The sequence below is a fragment of the Orcinus orca genome, chromosome 16 (assembly GCF_937001465.1).
Source record: "Orcinus orca chromosome 16, mOrcOrc1.1, whole genome shotgun sequence".
NCBI lineage: Eukaryota > Metazoa > Chordata > Mammalia > Artiodactyla > Delphinidae > Orcinus > Orcinus orca.
Window position 1 is genome coordinate 54083903 of NC_064574.1, and position 23292 is coordinate 54107194.

Below are 23292 nucleotides of genomic sequence, written 5' to 3' on the forward strand. Positions count from 1 at the left end.
TCCCTAACACCACACACAAAAATAAACTCAAAATGGGTTAAAGACCTAAATGTCAGGCCAGACACTATAAAACTCTTAGAGGAAAACATAGGCAGAACACTCTATGACATAAATCACAGCAAGATCCTTTTCCACCCACCTCCTAGAGAAATGGAAATAAAAACAAAAATAAACAAATAGGACCTAATGAAATTTAAAAGCTTTTGCACAGCAAAGTAAACCATAAACAAGACCAAAAGACAACCCTCAGAATGGGAGAAAATATCTGCAAATGAAGCAACTGACAAAGAATTAATCTCCAAAATATACAAGCAGCTCAATATCAAAAGAACAAACAACCCAATCCAAAAATGGGCAGAAGACCTAAATAGACATTTCTCCAAAGAAGATATACAGATTGCCAACAAACACATGAAAGGATGCTCAACATCACTAATCATTAGAGAAATGCAAATCAAAACTACATTTACCTATTTTTAAAAATTAAATTTGTAGTTAAAAATCTTCCCACAAAGAAAACTCCAGTTACAGCTGGCTTTACTATTAAATTCTAACAAATATTATAGGAAGAAATAGTACCAAATCTACACAAACTCTTTCAGAAAATTGAAGAGGAGGGAATATTTACTAATTTATTTTATGAGGCCAAAATTACCCTGATATCAAAATATACAAGAAAGGAAACTATAGACCAATGTCCCTCATGTATATAGAGGCAAATATTTTAAACAAAATTTTAGCAAACCTAATTCAACAATGTATTAAAAGGATAATGCACCATAGTCAGGAGTGGCTAGAGTATGCTAGGTTATGGTCTGTTGGTTTAACGTGCAAAAGTTACTCAATGTAATTCAGCATGTTAAGAAACAAAATGTTGAAACATATCATGTCAATGGACACAGAAAAAAATATTTGCGAGAATCTAATATCTATTTATGATTTTAAAAAATCCTCAACAAATTAGGAATAGAAGAGAATTTCTTCAACCTGATAAAAGGCATTTATGAAAAACTTCCAGCTAACATCATACTTAATAGTGAAAGACTGAATGCTTTCCCCCTAAGATCAGGAACAAGTCAAGGATGTCTGCTTTCAATACTACTGTGGAATAAGTCACTACAGTAAGATAAGAGAAATAAATAAAACACATCAGGATTGGAAACGAAGAAATAAATCTGTTTGTTTGCAGGTGACATGTAGAAAATCCAATGAGGTCTACAAAAAAATCTAGCAGAACAAATACATGATTTTAGCAAGATTGCAGAACAACAAGATCATTATACAAAAAGCAATTGTATTTCTATATGCTAGAATTGAACAATTGGAAATTGAGGTAAAGGATACCACCTACAATAGCATCAAAGAATACAGAAACTTATTGATAAATTTACCTAAATTTGTATCAGATCTGTACACTGAAAAACTATAAAACATTTATGAGAGAAATTAATGAAGACCTAAATAAATGGACAGATGTTATTGTTAAGGTGTCAGTTCTCCCAAATTGGTCTATAGATTCAATGCAATCCAAATCACAATCTCAACAGGTTTTGTAGGTTTTTGGGTAGAAATTGGCAACTGTTTCTGAAATTTGTATGTAAAATGAAAGACAGAATAGCTAAACTTTGAAAAAAAAGAACAAACTTGGTTGGCTAACATTACCTGATTTCAAGATTTATTATGAAGCTATAGTAATCTACAGTGTAGTATTGGCATCAAGACAGATAATTAGATCAGTGGAATAGTAAAGAGAAACAACAGTCTTTTCAACAAAAGGGGTTGGAACAATTGGATATCCACATGTAAACAAATGAACTCCAAACTATACCTTGCAGTATATACAAAAATTAACTGAAAACGTATTTTACATCCCAATGTGAAACTTAAATCTATGAACCTTCTAGAAGACACTATAAGAGAAAAACCTATATGATTTAGACATAGATTGGGCAAAGATTTCATAGACGTGACACCAAAAAAAGCATGACCCATAAAAAATTGATAAACTTAAAATTTAAAACTCTGCTTTTTGAAAAACACTGTTAAGAGAATGACAAGCCACAGACTGGCAGAAAATATTTGCAAATTGTTTATCTGATAAAGGACTTGTATCCAGAATTTATAAAAAACTCTCAAAACTGAATAATAAAACATGTAATAAAACAATGATAAAATATTTTGACAGAGACTTCTCCAAGTTAGGTATAAATGGCAAATTATCACATGAAAAGGTTTTCAGCATCATCAATTATTAGGGAAATACAAATTAAAACCACCATGTAATACCACTCTACATCTAGTAGGATGACTAAAATTAAAAACACTGACCACACCAAGTGTTGACAAGGATGGGGAGAACCTGGAATTCTCATATGCTCCTGGGGGCAGTGTCATAGGATGTAACCACTTTGGAAAACAGTTTGGAAGTTTCTTAATTAAACATACACCTACCATGTGATCTAGCCATTCCACTCCTAGGTACTTACCCAAGAGAAAGGAAAGCATATGCTCAAAGACATATGCATGAATGTTCATGACGACTTTATTTGTAATCACCAAAACCTGGAAACAACCCAAATGTCTGTCAAAAGGTGGGGGAGAAGAAACGTTTGTGGCACATGCATCTAATGCAATACTATTGTGCAGTAAAAAGGAATGAACTATTTATACGTGCAGTGACATGGATGAGTCTGAAAAGCTTTGTGCTGAGTGAAGGACACCAGATGAAAAAGACTCCTTACTATATGATCCCATTTATATGAATTCTAAAAAATGCAAACTAACCTGTAGGGACAGAAAGCAGATCACTGGTTGCCCAGGGTGGGGGGTGGGAAAGGGTGGGAGGGAGGGATTACAACAGGGCACAAGGAAACTTTTGGGGCTGATGAATATGGCACGGTCTTGAATGTGGTGATGCTTTCAAGGAGATATATATATATATATATATATATATATATATATATATATATATATATATATATATATATTCTTTCCAAGTTGTACACTTGAATACTAAATTAAGCCCTCTGTCAGTGAAAACAGCGATTCTCACCTGATATCAGGGATCAGGTGAGAATCAGCCAGGAAGAAGGTGGAGGTGCCACATGGGTGCTTTTGCCAGATGAAATGCCCTCCACATTGTACATCTTCTCTTTGCTGTTTCTGAAAATTGTCTCTTATTGATAGCAAATCGAGGGTGATTTCATTTACAACGGAGTCTGAAAGAGCTCTGTGCTGGTCTCAAAGCGTTGATATGTAGATCCTCTCCTGAAAAGGGAGATGCTCTTGAAGGAACCCAGCATTCGAGGATTAATTTGAATGTGTTTGCTTTCTCCTCTGTCTGCACATCGTGGGTGGGTTGTCCCTGAGGTGGCCATAAGCAAGTGGAGAAATTGTTGAGAAGGAACTGAAATGCGATCAGTGTTTGGGAGAGCCAGGAGCCCCATCTTTCCAGCCCCTAACATCTCTACTCATTGTCACATTCTCTGAGCTTGACCATTTGACCTTTCTGGGGTAGACTCTGTCCTCTCTGCTGGTAACCTGGTTTGCTTATGGTCACCCCCATAACCACGGTCTGATGGGTAATACTGATCAGAAGGAAATTTTACTGTATCAGAATTTAGATAAGTTAATAGGTGTAAGAAATATCTCTTGTAGGTGGTTCTATCCCTGAGAAAACCATAATTCAAAAAGAGTAATGTACCACAGTGTTCACTGCAGCATTATTTACAATAGCCAGGACACGGAAGCAACCTAAGTGTCCATCAACAGATGAATGGATAAAGAAGATGTGGCACATATATATGGAATATTACTCAGCCATAAAAAGAAACGAAATTGAGTTATTTGTAGTGAGGTGGATGGACCTAGAGTCTGTCATACAGAGTGAAGTAAGAAAGAGAAAAACAAATACCGTATGCTAACACATATATATGGAATCTAAAAAAAATTAAAAAGTTCTGAAGAACCTAGGGGCAGGACAGGAATAAAGATGCAAACGTAGAGAATGGACTTGAGGACACGGGGAGAGGGAAGGGTAAGCTGGGACGAAGTGAGAGAGTGGCGTTGACATATATACACTACCAAATGTAAAATAGCTAGCTAGTGGGAAGCAGCCGCATAGCACAGGGAGATCAGCTCAGTGCTTTGTGACCACCTAGAGGGGTGGGATGGGGGGGTGGGAGGAAGACGCCAGAGGGAGGGTATATGGGGATATATGTAGACGTATAGCTGATTCACTTTGTTATACAGCAGAAACTAACATGACATTGTAAAGCAATATACTCCAATAAAGATGTTAAAAAAATAAAAATAAAAAAATGAAGTAAAAAAAAATAAAGTTACACTTACTAGTTACGAATACTTGGAAATACTTTGGTAGAAGAGATGACTTAGCTGGCAAGATGCTTAGAGATGCAGAAGTGATAACTGGAAGATGATACAGTCAGTTCTGCTGTCACGTGACATGTGTGCTCCTAAAAGTCATTGTGCTGTATAGAGTTGCACAGTAGAACTGTGTTGAAGCACATCGTTCAAAAACTTTGTCAGTGAGACATTAAAAAAGGTGGAAACCTAATAAAAACAGTAGCACAGTTTTATACATGTTAAATGGTTAAGAAGTATACATAGACTACAATAAGTATCACACTTTACCTTGAAAAAAGATGTGCAGTTTGGTTGGAAGTGGGCATTGGAAGCAGTGTAGTTTGCAAGTTACTGATGGTGAAAGCAGGGTTGTCTGAAATTGGAGGCAATGTTGTAACCCAGGTGTGGATAGGTGTGGCTCCTAACACAGGCAGTGAACTGAGGTAGCTCCTTCATGTTTGAGTTTGTGTGTGTGTGTGTAAGTGTGTGTGCACATACCTGTGTTTTGCATACTTCCAAGTGCCTCAGTTCAGCTGGTTACAGCTTTCTACGTTTACCTCATGTTTCTCTCACAGACAAAATCATGCATGAGCAAATGCAAAATATGTGTTATGCTCAAATTGTTCCCTAATGGATCAGTTGCATTGGAACAAATTCACATTTTCAAAACAAGCGTTATTGCAGACCTCACTGTGTCACGGTGAGGGAGGGGCTGTGTGCAGGAGCATTTGAAAGGAGTGTTGGCAGAGAGCAGTGACTGAGTTTACATGGGAAAGGCTTGAGGGTAGGACTGAGCCTTAAGATCTCAAGAGCACTGAATTGTGGCATCTGCCCTTCGTTTTGCTGTTCATAAGCCGAGAGTCTGTGAGCCATGCTTCCTTGTCTGCCCTGCCAGTGTTGCTACATGGGAGGGGCCAGAAGGGGCAGCTCATTCTTCTGGTAGCTACCGTGAGTTGACCTGATGTTATTCCCAGACGTTATTTTAGACTGGTATCACTTTAAAAATGTTGAAGTCACTGACCTACTATTGCCAAACGAATAAAAAAAATTATTGATACATTGAGCACCAACTGTGTACCAGGTACCATTCTAGGCACTTTGAATACATTAGCAAATAAAGCAGACAAAAATTTCTATCCCTGTGGAGTTCATATTCTGGTAGGACAGTCAGATAAATGATGTTTTGTGTTTCCCAATGAAGACATAAATATTTAAAAACTATCAGTAACGGGACTTACCTGGTGGTCCAGTGGTTAAGATTTTGCCTTCCAATGCTGGGGGTGTGGGTTTGATACCTGGTCGGGAGCTAAGATCCCACATGCCTCGTGGCCAAAATACCAAAACATAAAACAGAAGCAATATTGTAACAAATTCAATAAAGAATTTAAAAATGGTCCACATCAAAAAAATCTTAAACAAAATTATCAATAACAATAAAAATGCATCTCTTTATTTTCAAAGGGCTTAGTTACACCGAATGCATGAGGCTGACATTATTTCAGAATAAACGGCTGGTCCTTCCAGAAAATGTTACATCCATGTATAGGCTCTTGGACACCACAGCTGCAGAGCAAGGAATGGTTAGGCCATGAGAAGGACCCCAGTGGGTGTCTTGTTTCTGGCCTGTGGCCTCAGAACTAAACTATATGAAAAGCTCAGAGAGCTGATGTGGGCCATCAGTTGTGGAAACACCCCTGGGTTAAAGTACATTCCTAAATACCCACCCCCGGTCCTTACTTGCTGGGCACTTTCTCTTGCCAACCTTGCCTGACTTTCCCCTCTGAACTCTTGAATGCTGAAAGTGGCTTCCCTTCTGGTTTTGGGTAAGCAACTGCCTCTGGAGCTTTAACTCCATCTCAAAGGCAAGTGACTTTCTCCAACAAGCACTTTCCTTCCCCATGCTGAAAATTCAACAACAGCTATTTTGTGGACATGGTGCAGAGATGTAGTTCCCTTGAACAGTGTTCATCTTAAGAGTGGATGTTTATGGTCCCAGATTGTGCTGGGCCAGCCTGACAACCAAATCTTGGAAGATAGAAGTGCCCACGTTTCTTTAATAAATTTATTTTGGGGTGTCCATCTTTTAACTCTTAGTTTTATTTTTTTCTCATTGAGAGATAATTGACATGTAATTTACTATTTTGTGTGTTTGTGACCTGTGGGCTTTCTAAAGCTCAGACATAGTGTAGGAGCCCCTCTTGCCTGGGTCTGTGGGGAATACTGCCCACCCCTTCACCAGCTGCCCCCATCTCCCTCACTGTGGATGTGGTGGTTTCAATTCAATGGACAGAATAGAATTAATAGAAAGGAGTTTGAAAGTTAGTGTAATTCTGGAGCTTGTTGCCTATTTACATAGGTCTCTCTGGGGTTGGGCTTGCCCTGGGACATGCTGTCCATGACAGGGGGTTTCATTTGCTGGCCAATAAAATCTCCTCCAATTCTGTTGGTAAAATGATATATCTAATTTACAATTTCAGGAGCTCATGGAGGGGGGTATGGCTTGGAGATGGGTCTTGGATAGAACAGTATGTAGAACAATGCTGGGCATATGGGTGCTGGATGCTGGATGGATGGATGGATGGATGGATGGATGATGGGTAAATGAGGAAAATAAGTAAATCTCCAGAAATACTTTGGATCTGAGATTTTATTACTATTTAAACAATAGAGGGTACAGAGGGATCCCCAAAGTGTCTTTATAAAGACATTTTATGCCTCAGAATATTGGTTGGAGGGGAACAATGGTTTGTAGCTAAGAAAGTGCTGGCTTAGTAATATGGGAGTGAACACGTAGGATATAGATGAAGAGCCACCCTGAAGGTACTACTGGCTTCTGTTGGGTCCTTCCTTTTTTTGTGTTGGGCACATTGGTAATGAATCCATACAGCAGGACCCATAGCATGAAATCAGCCCAGCTCAGTGGAAGTACATATAGGATGGGGTTGAGGAAAGCCCCCCTTAAATGCACAATGTGACCCCTGGTAGATGGAGATCTTACCCTTGAGTCAACTTCATCCCCCTTCTGTAGCCAAGAGGCTGGTGGTGGCCAAGGCAAGCTGATCCCCATGGTTTGAGACTTGCGTTGGAGGCAGAGGGCTGTATACAAATGATACATGGAGGGGTCTCAAGTTTTTATAACAAAATTATTTTATAACATTGTACCTTTTCAGTGCAGTGGAGGCAGGCTCCTAGTTGTAGCTCTTTTTGAAGGAACAGTTGAGGATTGGGAAGCTTTTGACCAAGTGTATTCCTTAGAAAGACCCCCTCCTTCTATTCTGCTCCTATGATTTATGCCTAAGCCAGAGTTTTAGAATTTATATCAGGGAAGAATGAACACATGTTAGTTAAAGAACACATTTCCCTCTTGTGGTTGTGTTGGTAGAGTCTGCAGAGGGTCCTCATCATATTAATGCAGGGTTTGTTTTGCCTGAAGAATAATTCCAAGCCTGCCATCTACAGAGAGTGTTATCAAAGGGATCACAGTGTAAACGGTGACATTCGTGACTGGCTGCGGTGGGGGCTTGCCCACCCTCCCTGGTAGCTGCTGAAATTGAGCTGTCAGACAAGGAAGATGAAATGCTACTTTGTTCTATGGCTTCAGCTCCCAGCGGCAACGTTTCCAGGTCATTTGACATTAGTTCAGAGAATGGGAAACTATTTATCTTTTTTTCCCCTTTTTTTCTAAAGCTTAAAAAAATGTTTTCTGCTTGTTAGTAAGTAGGAAGTGACAGCTTTCCAGGTTGGCTGCCTGCATATTTGAAGGGAGACATTTACCGGGGCGGCTGGTGGTGCTGGGAGAGGATGCCAGCCCCGCCCCTCCTGGGCTTACGTTCCAAGCCTCAGTGTTCAAGCACCTCACATACTGATAATCTTAAAGCAATGTTTCCCGAAGAGTGTTCCTTGGGACATTAGTTGCACAAGATGTTCCAAGGAAAGAAAAATGTCATGGTAAAGAAATGTTCTGTGGCCAAATGAGTTTGAGACACACTGCATACTATATTTATCCCCCTCCTGTTGACACACAACTCATATTATCAATAGTATTTGAAGTCTCTGAGGATTCCTACAGGCAAGAAACTTGTTAGGCTTTGTTTAAGCTGGAATTTCCCAAATTTATCTGAATTTTTGAAATTTTCTAAAAGAATTTTGAGTTTCTGTCATGTGTCTGGCACAGATATTATAATGGTAAGGAAGGCAGATGGGCCTTTTTGGCCTCATGGAGCTTAGAGATAGATAACAAACTGGTAAACAAACAAGACAATGAACAGTTATGCATTGTGGTACCTGAAATGAATGAATAAGTGGGGTACTGCAGTAAGGAATAGTGGGAGGGCTGGATCTGGTGGAGGACAGGGAGGGACGCTCCAATAAGGCAACTTTTAGTTGATAACCAAAGCATGAGAAGGAGACTGCCTATGACATATAGGAGAAAGATTGATGGGGAAGAATGTGCAAAGGCCCTGAGGTATCACACACTCTTGATCTAAGAAATGCCATTTGAAGATCTATAGCCTTTGTAAACTACCCTGTGACCAGAGAAGCTCTTAAGATCTTTATAAAGGGACTGGTACAATATACACAACCGGAGTGGAATTGGTCCCCTCCCTTCCCTTGTCCCTGAGATTCTGAACATGGCCATTGAGAAAGGCCTTGCTCTTGGGCAAGCTCCATGGCTCTTATCCTGCATCATCTTAGGCTCACTTAGCAGTGTGTGGGGTGGGACTCTGAGACTGTTGTCCCCCTTGGAGTGGAAAGGGTCAGTCTTTGTAGCTCTCTGGCCAAAGTCCCCAGTTCACACAAGCCATATAATTTATACTCCATTTGAGGTGCAGTAATGAGAGTGCAAAGGTATTAGACTTCTAGAGAGGAGTTCTGAAACATCAGTATATGAAAGAGACACCTGGAGAATTTGTTACAATGCACAGTCCACGGGCCTACCCTCCTCAGACCTACCTAGGATGCTTTGCACACCTGGGCCCAAGACTTACTGATTAGGCTCACAGCGTTCTGGTCCCTATTCTGGTTCTGGGATGTTTAGGCACAGTTTGAATATTTTTTGATCTATAAACTCCATTAGGTGCATCTTAAGGGCCATAGTAAACTTTGATTTAGAAGCCATTCCGTTTGTAATCTAGTACGGCTTTGATCCTCAAATCTGAAATATGGCAGCTGGTGGGATAATAAATCAGGAAACAGGCTTATTTGTGTAGTCTTAAAACAAGAAAAACAAAGCCACAGAGTTTCTGCAGGTAAATGAAACACACACTGAGAGGTCCCAGCAGGGTCGGGGCTTGGTCATTGGGGCAGGGAAGGGTAGTCTACACCTTGTTCTTTGAACCTGATCTGATTCTTTGTTTTAAAGGGACCCTTCCACCTGTGATCTCCCTTCTCCTGGAAGTTGCTCTATCAGTCTTCTACTTCTTTTTTCCTCTTGGTATATAAATAAACTACGGACTTTCTCATCCTAGGAAGGAAAATTCCCCCTTGACTTCGAATCTCGTTCTTGCTACTCACCACGCTGTCTTGCACAACTCCAGACCTCTTCAGCAGTGATTCATCCTCTTATATTGCTGTTAGCAGGAAGCCCAGCTCCCTGATATGGCTCTGTGTAGACTAGCCCTGCCTGCCTCTCCCAGCTCGCATCTTCCCTGAACTTTCATTCTGCCCGTTCCCCACTTGTGCCTTTCTTAACAGGATCTATTTGTGTCTGGATGACTGTGTTTGTTGATTGTCTGCCTCTCCCTGCCTAGAATGAAAGGCTAGTGAATTTGGGAATCTTATCTGTCTTGTTCCCTGATCTATTCCAAGCATCTAAAACAGTACTTATGTAAATGGATGATAAATATTTATTATTTAAATGAATACATTCATTCTCTTTCTTCTGGGTATTTGCATAGGCTGTTTCATTGGCCTAACAATCTCTCTTCTCTTATCCCCTCCAGATGCACACTTTGCCTGCTAACTCTTCCTTATCCTTAAATTCTCAATTCATAGGTCACTTATTCCAGGAGGCATATGCCAACTTCCTCCAGGAAGTATATGCCACTTCCGCCAAGTCACCATGTGACTTCCCAAGTTTGAGATGGGTTTCTCCTGTGTCTCCCACAGTACTTATTACACTATTTACAATTGACTGTTCATATGTTTTATTCCTCTGTAGACTGTAAGCTTCAGGAGCACAGGGTCCCTGGATTCTTGTATACCTTTGACTCTTAAGCTCCCTGCCATAAGGTCTAATATAGTGCCTGTACTTGGTAGGTGTGCAATTAATATTGATTGAATAGTGATTTTTAACCCTCTCTTTTCTCTCATTTTTATCCAAACATCTCAAGAGTGGTCTATACTCAATGTCTTTTTTTTTTTTTTTTTGCGGTACGCGGGCCTCTCACTGCTGTGGCCTCTCCCGTTGCGGAGCACAGGCTCCGGATGCGCAGGCTCAGCGGCCCAGCCGCTCCGTGGCATGTGGGATCGTCCCAGACTGGGGCATGAACCCGTGTCCCCTGCATCGGCAGGCGGACTCCCAACCACTGCGCCACCAGGGAAGCCCTCAATGTCTTCTTTTATCTCAGTCTACTGCAAGTTGACTATTGGGCCTGTCATTGGACTTCTCTGGGAGAGATGCCTGTGGATTCTATGCTGCCAAACTCATCAGATACCCTCCAGCCCTAACCTTATTTGTCCTCCCTGTGGCACTTCATACCGCCAGCCAGTCCTCCTTGACACTCTGTCTATGATGGCAACCATGGTGCCCAGGTCTTGCAACATGGAGGGGCGTGCCGGGGCGTTTTGGCTAGCAGAGAACAGGAGATTTCGTTGGCTACTGGCAAACCCCTGTAGCGTGAGAATGGGTAATGCTGAGACCTAACTTCCTGCAAAGAATCGGAATTTCATCAAGGTTTTATTACAATTTTGGGGTCTGTAAATTCCCACATTCCTTCTACCAATTCTGTCCTCTTCTCAATACAAAACTGTGACCATTCTTAGGGCTGGAAGGGTGGGAAAATGCATGGAAGCAGCTTGCTACCTATGTCTCTGGAGGTGGGGGGCTGGGGGGCTTTCACATGAACATTTCCAAGAGATCATAAGCATTCTCCTCTGTGGCCCGTGGTCAAAACTCAGAGATTCTTAATTCTGTATTTTGAATACCCCATGGTGGGAAACAGACATTTTCCTCCTTTCATGCCTTATAGACATTTCTGGAAGCAGGTCTGTTTAACAGAAGTATTCTAACTCAATTATCTGGGAAGAAAAAGTACAAAAGAAAGCCATTGTGTAAATGTCAGGCCTTGTGGGACACCAGGGAAAGGGTGACAGTATAAGCTTTTGAATGTGTTTCCAATTCTATTTTCATATTAGGCCTTTGTGTGATGACTATTACCAATAATATGCCTTAATGCCCTTTGCCCTTGGGATGCTCTGGGTTCCCTTTTCTCTAGGAGGGTCCCAGGTCCTCTATACTGGAGAGTCTTCTCCCTTCTTTTAGGGTGGGAGGGTCACTTGTTCTACCTTAATATGTATTTCAGTAGAAATTACTTGAGGACCATGGCATTAGTTTTTTTACAACTTAAGTTTAGGGTTATGACCCTGGAATTTATGAGAATTTTTTTCCCCCCAGTGTATCATATCTATTGAGTCCACCCCATATTATTCTTTCCAGGACTTCATTCTCCTTGTCACTTGTTCATTCACTAGTTAATGTGTTCACTCATCCAATATGGTGCTGTGGCTGTGAGGACACAGAGAAGACGATCTTTTATTGGCTGTCTTTTATTTCCAGGGTGAGAAGCTTTGAAATCCCCAGCACTAATTTTGTCTCTAGCTCGAAGGCAGAGTTCTTCCTGAGCTCATGGCGAGGTTAGAATGACTTCTTATCATTCAGGAGAAAGAAAGATTTGATGGAACAGATTTATTTCTGTTCCATCCAAGCTTATTTCCGAGGACACCATCCATGGCAAAGTGTGGTAATTGGGGATCTGCAGTGATATGTCAAGTTGGATCGGAGCCTCCAGCAATTTTACTTAGAGTCTGTGAAGGCTGCCTTTTTCCTAGATACTGGAACTGCCAGGGTCAGGACTCAATGAAAGAACCTCTTGGTCTTGTCACCTTTGGTTATGCATTGGATCAAGGCTGTGATGGTCGATTCTGGTGCCAGGAGCTACTATTAAACACCCGGAGTGTACAGAGCAATTTTTCAGGGTCAGGAGGAGAAGAAGCGGAGAGAACTGGGGGAGGAAAGAAAACTTCAGGGGGAATTTTTCTTAGAATCAGAGGATCAGACATTCTGGCACCACTGGGCTCTTTTCCTGGGGCGGATAACAAGGTCCTCAAGCTTGCAAGGGCTGGGGAACCTGCCTTTGTGTTCTGGGTGCAAGACAACTGATCTAGTGGACCGCAGGCCGCATTCCACTGCTCCCGGTATGCTTGCCTCTCTATAGATTTTTGTTTCTTGAATAACATTTTTATTGAGATATAACTCATATGCCATACAATTCACCCATTTAAGGAGTACAATTCAGTGGTTTCCAGGATGTGCAGCCATACTCACAGTAAGTTTTAAAACATTTCCATCACCCCCAACATCCTCATACTCATTAGCACTCACCTCCCACTTCCCATCCCCCTCCCCATCCCCCAGCAACCACTCATCTGCTTTCTGTCTCTTACCACAATTTATAAATGTACATTTACATGTGTGTGTGTGTGTGTACTGTCTCTCACTGCCAATAGACTGTGAGCTCCACGTGGGTAGGAGCCACATCTGTTTTATCCACCACTCCAAGCACACAGTACACATTTGTTGAAAATAATAGAGAAAGGAGTTTCTCCTCCCCCCTCCCCACAACTATAATGCGTCACCTTCTCCACTTGATTATGCTTCTCTCTGGATTAAATTTTCATTTCCTCCCACTGAATCTGTCCTTCTGGCTCTCTTCTTGGATTGTTGCATTTCTTCAGTCTAATAAGAAATGATAATAATAGCTTTTATTTGCATAACGTGTCTGTGTTTTTTTCTACCTTTATTGAAATATAATTGACATGTAACATTGTATAAGTTTAAGGTGTACAAGGTAATGATTTGATATATGTATATATTGCAAAATGACTATCACCACAATGAGGTTAACATCTATAATCACCACATTTTTGTGTGTGTGTGTGTGTAGTGAGAACTTTAAAAATCTACTCTCAGCAACTTCCAAATGTATTACAGTTCATTGCTGTTCGCTGTAGCCACCATGCTGTTCACTACATTCCCAGAACTGTTCATCTTATAACTGCAAGTTTATGCCTTTGACCACCTTCACCCATTCCCCCCACCCTGTGTTTGTTCCCGGGTATGTACAGATATTTCTATTCAATTGTATGGGCTTTCTCTTCTGATTTCTTCCTCTTCGCTAAGGAAATGAATCCTTCTTTTGGGTTTATTCCCTCCTTTCTGTGTCATGTGAGGCCATCTGTGGCGTTGCCAAAAGCAAAAGGTGCAGTCCCAACTGCCTGTCACTTAAAGAATAGACTGATCATTTACAACCCCAAGAAGACTTGTTATGGGGTGAAAACCATACATTTTGGACAAAGGGCCAACTGTCCAATAAATTTTGGGAATCCATCCCAGTGTTCTTGCTTCTCTAGCTGGTGCACAATCAGTCGTCCTGGTCATCTCACCTCCTAAACAAAGAATTGGAGACAGGTGTCTTGCTGGTGAGATGCCATTGCATCAGACCTTGACCTTGGCAGCCACGACCAGTTTCTTATATGGATTGGTTTTGTAGCTTCTGCAGATTGAAGGATGGCACTTGAAATAGTTCAGTCACCCAGACCCAACAGTTGCTCTGCCCATCATCAGTAAGCAGGAGGCAGGGTTGATGTCAGGAAAAGGTATCTGGGGTTCGTTACTGTGGCTGCAACCTTAGGGAGACACTGGGTGAGAAAGATGACACAGATCAACCGAATAAACAGGGCTCAGAGCAAACAAGAACTGCCTCTTCCTTGTCCTTTGCTGAGCTACCTCCAAGGCATTCTGGGGTTCAGAAGGAAAAGTGGTACGTGTGTGTGTGTGTGTGTGTGTGTGTGTGTGTGTGAGAGAGAGAGAGAGAGAGAGAGAGAGAGTCACTCTGCATTAGAATTTGGAGGTCAATTTTCCTTTTTTTTGATGACAACCTATGGAATCTCATCTGTAAGGAGCTCTAAGATATTTTCCAATAGCCAGTCTGTTTAGGCTGGCGCCACGTGGAAATGAAATCTCGGAGAGGCGCCTGGGGGTCGGAGTCTCCACCCAGCCAAGCCTGGTCTTGCTCCGCCCGGTCACTCTCAGTTTTTATGCTGAGGTTAATGTGTGAACCTGTTTAGACTGGCTTAGGGCAGCTCTCCAGTTGCCTTCCCCGCACCAGGAAGATAGACAATAGACAAATAAACACAAAAATATCCATTTGCAAAAGGTGGTACAGTATGTAAAGTGTGTCATGGCATTTACTTTAGATGGAGTGGTTAAAAATAAAAATTTTGGAGTTGGAGTTCAATACGTGCTGACCCACTCCTTCTGGTTATTACATTTTGCTTCTGGCTGATTTCCTGGTATTGGCTGATGTTTTTTCGTAATGTGTCCCATTTCCTAGAGATTGCAGGAAAACAAGAGTAAAACAAAAATCAACCGCAATATGGAGAAACCGCCTGAATAGCTTTAGAATGCTTTGAAACTGTTTATTTTTTGTTGTGTATTAGACAGGGAGACACTCACAAATGAGCCACAAGACAATTCACCTGCAGACACTCCACATCGACTCAGTCCCTTCTTGTGTATTTAATCAAATAGCAGCATAATAAATAAGCAGCGATTCATTTGGACACCAAATACCAAGTTGTTCTCCTAAGTGACCTGGATTGATTTTCATGTGTCGCAATTCATCAGAAGGAAGTGGCTTCACAGCTGGGAGTCCAAATACTCTAACACATTTCTGGTCTCACTTTCACTTTGATGGGCAAAAGACATTTGGTTTTCTGCCTTAGATGGTAAGCCTCACAATTAGTGAGACTGGAAATGCCAAACAAAGGCCCTCAGATGGATGGGCTTTCCTAGAACAGAAAGGCCTTGGGAGCAGCTGGGGGAAACCAGATGGAGATTGTACTTGGGAGAGGAAGGATGGGCCGTCTAGCTATATCCCACATCCTGTGGCCTCATGGACATATGGGCGTGCATGGCCCCAGGGCTGCATCACTTTGGAGTAGTTGTGAGTTATACCACACTTGTCCGAGTAAATGCTGATGTCAATAGCTAACATATATCGAGTCTTTATGATGCAACAAGCATCCTTCTAAGTGTATTACAAATGCTAACTCATTTCATCTTTACAACCACCCCACGAGGCAGGTAGCACTATAGGTTCCACTTTATAGAGCAGGAAAATGGGGCATCCAGAGGGAAAGTAACCTGCCCAGGGTCCCAGAGTGAGGTGGTGGTGGATCAGGTCTTCAATACTAGGCTTTCTAGAAAGAATGGGGCTAATTTCTATGTCTGTACATGGACAGGAATCCAACTCAAATGGTAGTAGTGGAATATTCAGATTAACAGCAAAAGGGCCTTGTGGTTGGAAGGGCTCTTTCTACGTTTAGGTGAAATCACCATCTAAACCACCATCATTATCTCCACCACCACTTATTGTCTCTGTATTTTGTTGGTAAATTCGTTGTCACTGTTGGTGGAGATGGGACAGGTAGCAGAGCAAAGTTTGTGGAGATAAGCACACAGTACTTTGGAATATAAGAGTTAGGTACATAGTAATGTAGGGATGGGTGATTGTTGTCACTTTGTCAGTTTTTGTCATCAGTAGTGAGCTGGCATAGTTTGGATAAATTCTGTGGTTTCCTGCAGTTCCTTTTCTGCCCACTGTCAGTGTGGGTATGTCCTCTCCTGTGCTTTCTCTCTCATCATACTCTCCTCATGTCCTCAGCTTTGCTCAGTGATAGCCTTAAGAACCCATGTTTTTCTTTTTTTAATTTATTTTTGTTGAAGCATAGTTGAATTACAATGTTGTGTTAATTACTACTGTACAGCAAAGTGACTCAGTTATACATATAAATATATATGTTCTTTTTTATATTCTTTTCCATTATGGTTTATCACAGGATATTGAATATAAAAGAACTCATGTTTTGAAGTCAATATCTAAGATGTTTGATTTTTCACTCATCCTGCCCAATAACTGGGTTGGAAAGTCGTGGCACCTCTTCTTCATGTGTCCTCGTGAGGGGTTGAAACCTCTCTCCTGACTCAAGGCATTAGTCAGGGAAGGTAGACTATCTCTTAAGGGTTGACTGCCCCAATGTGGGTGTCCTCGGAGTTAAGTGAATAGGCTTTGAAAACAGACACATTTTTGAAACCTGGTTCTGACTATGTCTCACCTTGGGCAGGTCACCTATATCAGCTGATTTTCTGATTACCTCTCTGTAAAATGGAAGGAATGATATTCTCTTCAGAAACTTTTGGTAAGGAGTAATGATAAGAGTTAATGTTCCTTTTGAGCACCCCCTATATTTTGGCCACTGTGCTAGGAACTTAAATTTACCATCTCATTGGATACTCAGAACAGCTCCATGAGGCAGGGACTTTATCATTCCCATTTCACAGATGAGGAAACTGAGGCTTAGAGGGATGAAATAAAATGCCCAAAGTCAATGAAATGGTGGGACCTGGAACCTGTATGACTCCAGAGCCATTTCTCTTAACCTCTCAGCATGACAGAATGGGTCAAGTATTCAATGACTCCCCTTTTTCCTTTCCTCATGACGCTATGATCTTTATTTTGGGCATCCTGTGTGGGGATGAGAAATAAGGATTATTTTTCTCCTCTTTCTTTCTTGATGTGGTTCTGTCTGTTTGGGGTTCATCTTGTTCTGTCTCCTACATAAGAGGATCCTAGTAAAAGAACAGGACATTATGTCAGTCATATTGAAGATATCATAAAGATTAAAAACCCGGAGTGATGGCAACTCGACAGTTAAGGGAGAATTTCCACATTAGGACTGGGGTTTAAACTTTATCAGCCTTTTCATAGCACCAACACGTGGTGACATTCACAGAGGAGCATTTTATAGGGCATAGAAACCCAACACATGGTGAGGCACCTGGGTGTGTCCTCCTGACCTGCCGAACACAGGACCAGGCCTCAGAGCCTCTCATGGCTGCTCCTGTATCTGCTCCCTCTTTTTTCCTTCTAACCCGAAGTGTCACACACAGCTGGGTTTGCATACAGCATACAATATTGGTTTGAACCAGAAGGTCTGGTTTCTAACTCTGACTTTATCGCTTCCTCACCATGTGCTCGAACCTCCATTTCCTCATCTGTAAAATGGGGATAAAACTGTTGTCGTGAGGTTTCAATGTGAATTAGTACGTCAAGTCCTTAGAATAGTTCCCAGTCCCTGGTGAGTCTGCAATAAATGTCAGCCATTTGACCATTCTGAGTGCTTAATCACCAGTCAGGCCAGGTTAGCCCCCATGGGCAGACTAATGTTGGACATCAAAAGCATTACCTGTATTATGCTTATTAAATATCTTGGAGACCTTAAAAAAAAAATAAGACAGTGAGTTCAGAACTCTAAGAGTCAGAGATCAGCCAAGGGTGTTTTCTTCTTTGTGGCCCAATGATGAAGCGACTCATCTTCTACTTTTCATAAGTAAGGTGTGGACCCTTTCTTATTTCTAATAGGAATATTACAAGGCACACCGTATGCGTCTCTCATGGTGCAGAGCAAGCCTTTGCTTCACATCTCAGATGTGTGCCCTTTCCCTTGTGGAACTTAAGTAAATGGTTTCTTGGGAATAGAAGGGTTTAATCCAGGTGGTTCCATGGACTCCCAGGAATCTTTCACCAAGTCCATCCTGTATCAAAGGATGGAGACTCTAACGTGGCTCAGAAGCTCCCCAGGCCTTCTGGAAAGGCCCCAGTCATTTATTTGTTCTTTCACATCTTTTGACAAAATTTATTGCATGGATACTATGTTCACAGTGCTCTTCTGGGCAGCGGGGACACAGCAGTGGACGAGACCGACAAAAATCTCTGACCTCATAGACCTTATATTCTTGGCAGGATTTCTCAGTCTTGGCACTATTAACATTTGGGGCCAGATGATGTCTCATTATGGGAGGCGGTCCTGTGCTTTGTAGGGTGTTTAGCAGCATTCTTGGTCTCTACCCACTAGAGGCCAGTAGCATCCCCTCCCACTGTTGTGACAAGCAGAATCTCTCCAGGCCATGCCACGTGGCCCCTGGGGGGCCAACTGCCCATGGCTGGGAGTCATTTTTCTATGGGGAAGGAGATGATGACCTGTAAAACAGCATCATGGAGAACAACTAACAGGGAGAAGGGGGGCGCCAGGGGAGGGGTTGGCTATTCTACAGAAGGTACAAAGCAAAGCCCACTGAGATGACATCTGAGCCAAGATGTAAAGAGGTGAGGGAGCCAGCCCTGTGAACATCCAGGAAAGGGCACCAGGGGGATCAGGCCAGACGGGTAACAGTGGTAGGAGCTAGGGGAAGATGGCCGCTGAAGGCTCTTCCTCTGAGGGAGGTAGGAGGTGCTGAAGGCTATAAGCAGAAGAGCAGCATGACCTGGCTTTTTTTTTTTTTAATTTATTTTATTTACTTATTTTTGGCTGCGTTGGGTCTTTGTTGCTGTGCGCGGGCTTTCTCTAGTTGCGGCGCACAGGCTTCTCATTGCGGTGGCTTCTCTTGTTGCGGAGCACGGGCTCTAGGCATGTGGGCTTCAGTAGTTGTGGCTCACGGGCTCAGTAGTTGTGGCTCGCTGGCTCTAGAGCGCAGGCTCAGTAGTTGTGGTGCACGGGCTTAGTTGCTCCGCAGCATGTAGAATCTTCCCGGGCCAGGGATCGAACCCGTGCCCCCTGCATTGGCAGGCGGATTCTTAACTACTGCGCCACCAGGGAAGTCCTTTTTTTTCCTTTGGCCACACCACCAAACTTCCCTGACCAGGGATCGAACCCGTGACCCCTGCAGCAGAAGCGTGGAGTCTTAACCACTGGACCACAAGGGAAGTCAACCTGACTTGTTTTTATGAAGGATGCTCTGGCCGTACAGGGCAAGGGCAGGCCCAGGGAGGATATTGAGGAGGCTGCTGTAATAATGGTGGTCCAGACCAGGGTGGTGGAGATGGAGATAGTGAGACTCTGGTTGTTGGCTGTGTTCTAAGGGTGAGGCTGGGAGGATCTACTGATGGATCAGAGGTACAGTGGGAGGGGAAGAGAAGTATCGGGGATGATGCTGAGGCATCTGGAGTGAGCAGTGGAAGAAAGGCGTGTCAGAGTTCCCCCGGCAGCTGTTGGAAATGCTGGTCCTTGTCCCCAGCCTTGGGTGGGGTGGTGAAGGCCATAAAAGTGGTTCCTCTTCAGTTTTCTCATCACTGCTTTGGCCTGAGCTGTTCCACAACCCCTCCCCTACCTGCATCATAATCATTTTTAGGTGCTCTTAAATATGCAGATTCCTGAGCCCCACCCAAATATACTGAATTAGAATTACTAGGGGTGGAGCCTGGGAAACTGCATTTCAGTATATGCTCCAGATGATTTGGACATGGCTTGTTCTGAGAGCTCCAGCCCCAGGGCATGCACCAGGAATAGATCGCAGCTTCCTGTAGCAGAGGCTTCCTTTGCCTGGCTGTCTCCCTGGTCCCAAATCTTGGCCCCTATATTTATCCTTCCCTGGCCCCTCCCAAGGCTCCTCTGTATGGAACAGGCCTGTCCTGTACCACATCCTGTTTATCTTTCAGCTTCTTCATTTTGCCCACCTGATGCCGTTCTTTCTGATGAGGTCTTCAGGTTTTCAGATTTTATTTTGGGTGGAAGGCTGACAACAGAGTTATAATCTTAGAACGGTAGAATTTCACACCTGCAAGGGACCTGTGAGGGCATCACAATCGTTTCATTTTCTTCCAGGTGAGGAAACTAAGGTTCAGAAGGAGAAATAAGTTTGTGCAGTTTGACCCAACAGGTAATGCTGCTAGCTGCTCTCGCTTGGAAAACATAAGATTCAACCGTGTTGCATCAGAATCTTTCCCTTTGCAGCCCCTGAGAAGGTTTTTCATCCCCTCACAAGCCTGTCCTGCCGTCTCAATTGCTGTTTTTGTTTTTAACTTAAGAAAATGATTACATATTTTGAGTGGAGTGTCAGCACTTTTCTAATTCCTCCATATTACAGTCTCCGAACCCTCTGAACTCTGGAAAATCAGGAAATTGGGGAAACTTTTAGGAGAATCGGAGGCTGTAAGTAAGTTCTTGAAATTCATGATTTTGCTTGTTTTGCATTTTGCAAGAAAATAGTGTCTCCAGAAGGGGAGGCTTCACAAAGCCAGACCTGAGCTGTAAAGACGGTGGGAGCCCAACTGCCCTGCAGAGAGCCTGGTTTTTCCAATCCTGCTGCTTGATAAATACTGTGCTAAATGGCTTTGGCCCCATCCCCCTGACTAACCAGATAACAAATGGATACTTTAATAACTTTGTGATAATAAGGGTCATTCACCTTGTGGTACAACCACCTCTGCTGAGGGATTTCACATTGGGGTTATTTTATTATCATGGAAGTGTATTTGCTTTATAAAAGGGACTTACTTCATCACAATTATGAAGCTTCCTTTACCTAAGAACATCCTAAATTGCTCTCTCTGAATAGGCTGTTTCTTAATTTTAATTCTGAGAAGTTGGATATTGAGGAATGGGTGAAATAAAGGAAAAGTAAGTCACCGTCATCATTACCGTCAACATCATCATCACCATTATATCATCACTTTCATCATCGTTGTCATTATTGTCACCTCTGTCATAGTCATTTTCATCGTCATCCCCATTACTGTTGTCATCATTACCATCATTTTCATCATCATCATCCTTATCAGTACAGCCACCGTTTATTGGTAACTTGTCCTTCATGTGTTCTAGCTCAGATGATCATCCTAACAGCTCTATATCAGGCAGGTACCACTTTTCTCTTTTCATGGATGATACACCTAGAGCTCAGAAGAGTCAACCTCCTTGTCCAAAGCCTCTCTGGAAAATGGCAATTTCTGGCACCACATTCCCTGGCACCTACTCTTACCTGATGGGTGTGGAACACACGTCCCATTCCAACTAAGGTTGGAGTCACCTGTCTCAGAGGTAAAACTTCCAGAGGCACATGGAGTAGTCAGAAGTGCCACATGGTGTAGACCATGGGCCCCCAACCCCCGGGCCACAGACTGGCACCGGTTCATGGCCTGTTAGGAACCGGGCCACACAGCAGGAGGTGAGCAGAGGGCAAGCGAGCAAAGCTTCATTTGTATTTACAGCCACTCCCCATTGCTCGCATTACTGCCTGAGCTCTGCCTCCTGTCAGCATTATGGTGAGTTGTATAATTATTTCATTATATATTACAATGTAATAATATTAGAAATAAAGTGCACAATAAATGTAATGCGCTTGAATCATCCCGAAACCACCCCCCACCCTGGGTCCGTGGAAAAATTGTCTTCCATGAGACCGGTCCCTGGTGCCAAAATGGTTGGGGACCGCTGGTATAGACCTAACCAGTAAATAATCAACTAACCTCGACTGACCTAATTGGGCTGATCACCTCTCTGTCAAAATAGGAAGAAGTGCTAACTCCGTCTCTACTTGGAATGCGATGTAACCTCTTCTTGAGCTGGAATTACCACCCAGAGAATCTGGTGCCAAGATACCCAATTTCCCCTCATTTTTAATAATAGCATCAAAAACTGGCATTATATGAAGTTTGTAGTAAATGGATCACCAGTGTTTGCACTTTGAAGTGAGGTCGTCTGCTCATCTGGGCTGGGGCTACTGGGGTTGGAAGCTTTGCAGCCATTTCTTCTCTTGACGGAGTCCTGTCAAGATGGACTTCATGTTCCTTCTTCCTCTTTTCCTTTGTTCCCTCCCTGCTTATCTTTCTGTTGAGTCCAAAGTCCATATCAATCAAGAAAATAGTTTAAAAAATCGAAGCAAATAGCCTCCACCCACCCACCCAAGAGAGGAACTAAAAAATTTTTTTCCATTTGTCAGTACTGCAAGTTGGTTAACTGGGTACTGATAATTTTCCAGATGAATCCAGAAAGATGTGCATCCTGGCCCCTTTCTCCCAAAGATCCAGATGACATTTTTGCATTAACAGGAACTAGGAGAAGGGCCAACATCAATTTTAGGTTGGTTCTGGAGATACTGCAAACATGTTGACTCATTTGTCTCTTTGGTCCTTTTGCTTCTCCATTATGGGGAGTTTCCATCAAAGCCCATTTCTTAAAGGCGCACCTTCTGGGTTGATATGTCAGGAGCTGCCCTGTTGATAAAGAAAGTGAGGTGCAAATGCAGGTATCCTGGGGAATAAGGAGCTGCAGTGTCTGAGTGCCAGAGAACTAAATAAATACAGGGAAGGGATATTTCAGAGCTGTTATTGATTGGATGCCGAGGAGTTATTAAGTTCTAAGAATGGCTTATTACACCACTTGGGCCAAGATTAAAGAGGAGTTAAGCCATGGATATCCATCGGGAACCATATCTACAGTTCAGAGCCCTCTGCTGAAGCCCCTTCCCTCCTGACCTGTGTCTCCTCCCCCCCATCCCCCGCTTTCCCCGTCCCCTCACCTCCAGGTTGTCTGATATAAGACACTGTCAGGACCTTTTCCAAGTTGGTCTATCTCTCTCAATTGAACACCCCTAGGAGCCCCATGTGGGATGTCTTTATCGAATCACACATTTCTCCAACTTAACGAAAACCATTTTCCAAGAGGAAAGAGCAGTGTAATTATTTCATGGGGATCTGAAAACAGGCAGACTTGGGATGTCAGGAGCATCCTATTAGGCTGATTGGCTCTGTAACAGCTTCCACTCTTGGTAGCTAAATCAGGGGTTTCCTTCACATTGGGGGTGTTAGG

The 23292-nt window shown here is 42.6% G+C and overlaps 1 protein-coding gene and 2 long non-coding RNA genes across 13 annotated transcripts in view; 1 reads left to right on the forward strand and 2 right to left on the reverse strand.

Annotated features, from left to right (window-relative positions):
• RBFOX1 (RNA binding fox-1 homolog 1) overlaps nucleotides 1-23292 on the forward strand; it is a 2185863-nt gene that overhangs the window by 303948 nt on the left and 1858623 nt on the right. The window lies entirely within an intron of this gene.
• The window catches only part of LOC125961530 (uncharacterized), a 199756-nt gene that overhangs the window by 103991 nt on the left and 72473 nt on the right, over nucleotides 1-23292 (reverse strand). The window lies entirely within an intron of this gene.
• LOC125961529 (uncharacterized) lies at nucleotides 3057-10013 on the reverse strand. Its single transcript, XR_007472354.1, has 4 exons — nucleotides 9880-10013; nucleotides 5604-7461; nucleotides 4351-4572; nucleotides 3057-3267 (listed from the first exon to the last, which is right to left on the reverse strand). It is a non-coding gene; the product is annotated as an uncharacterized LOC125961529 (long non-coding RNA).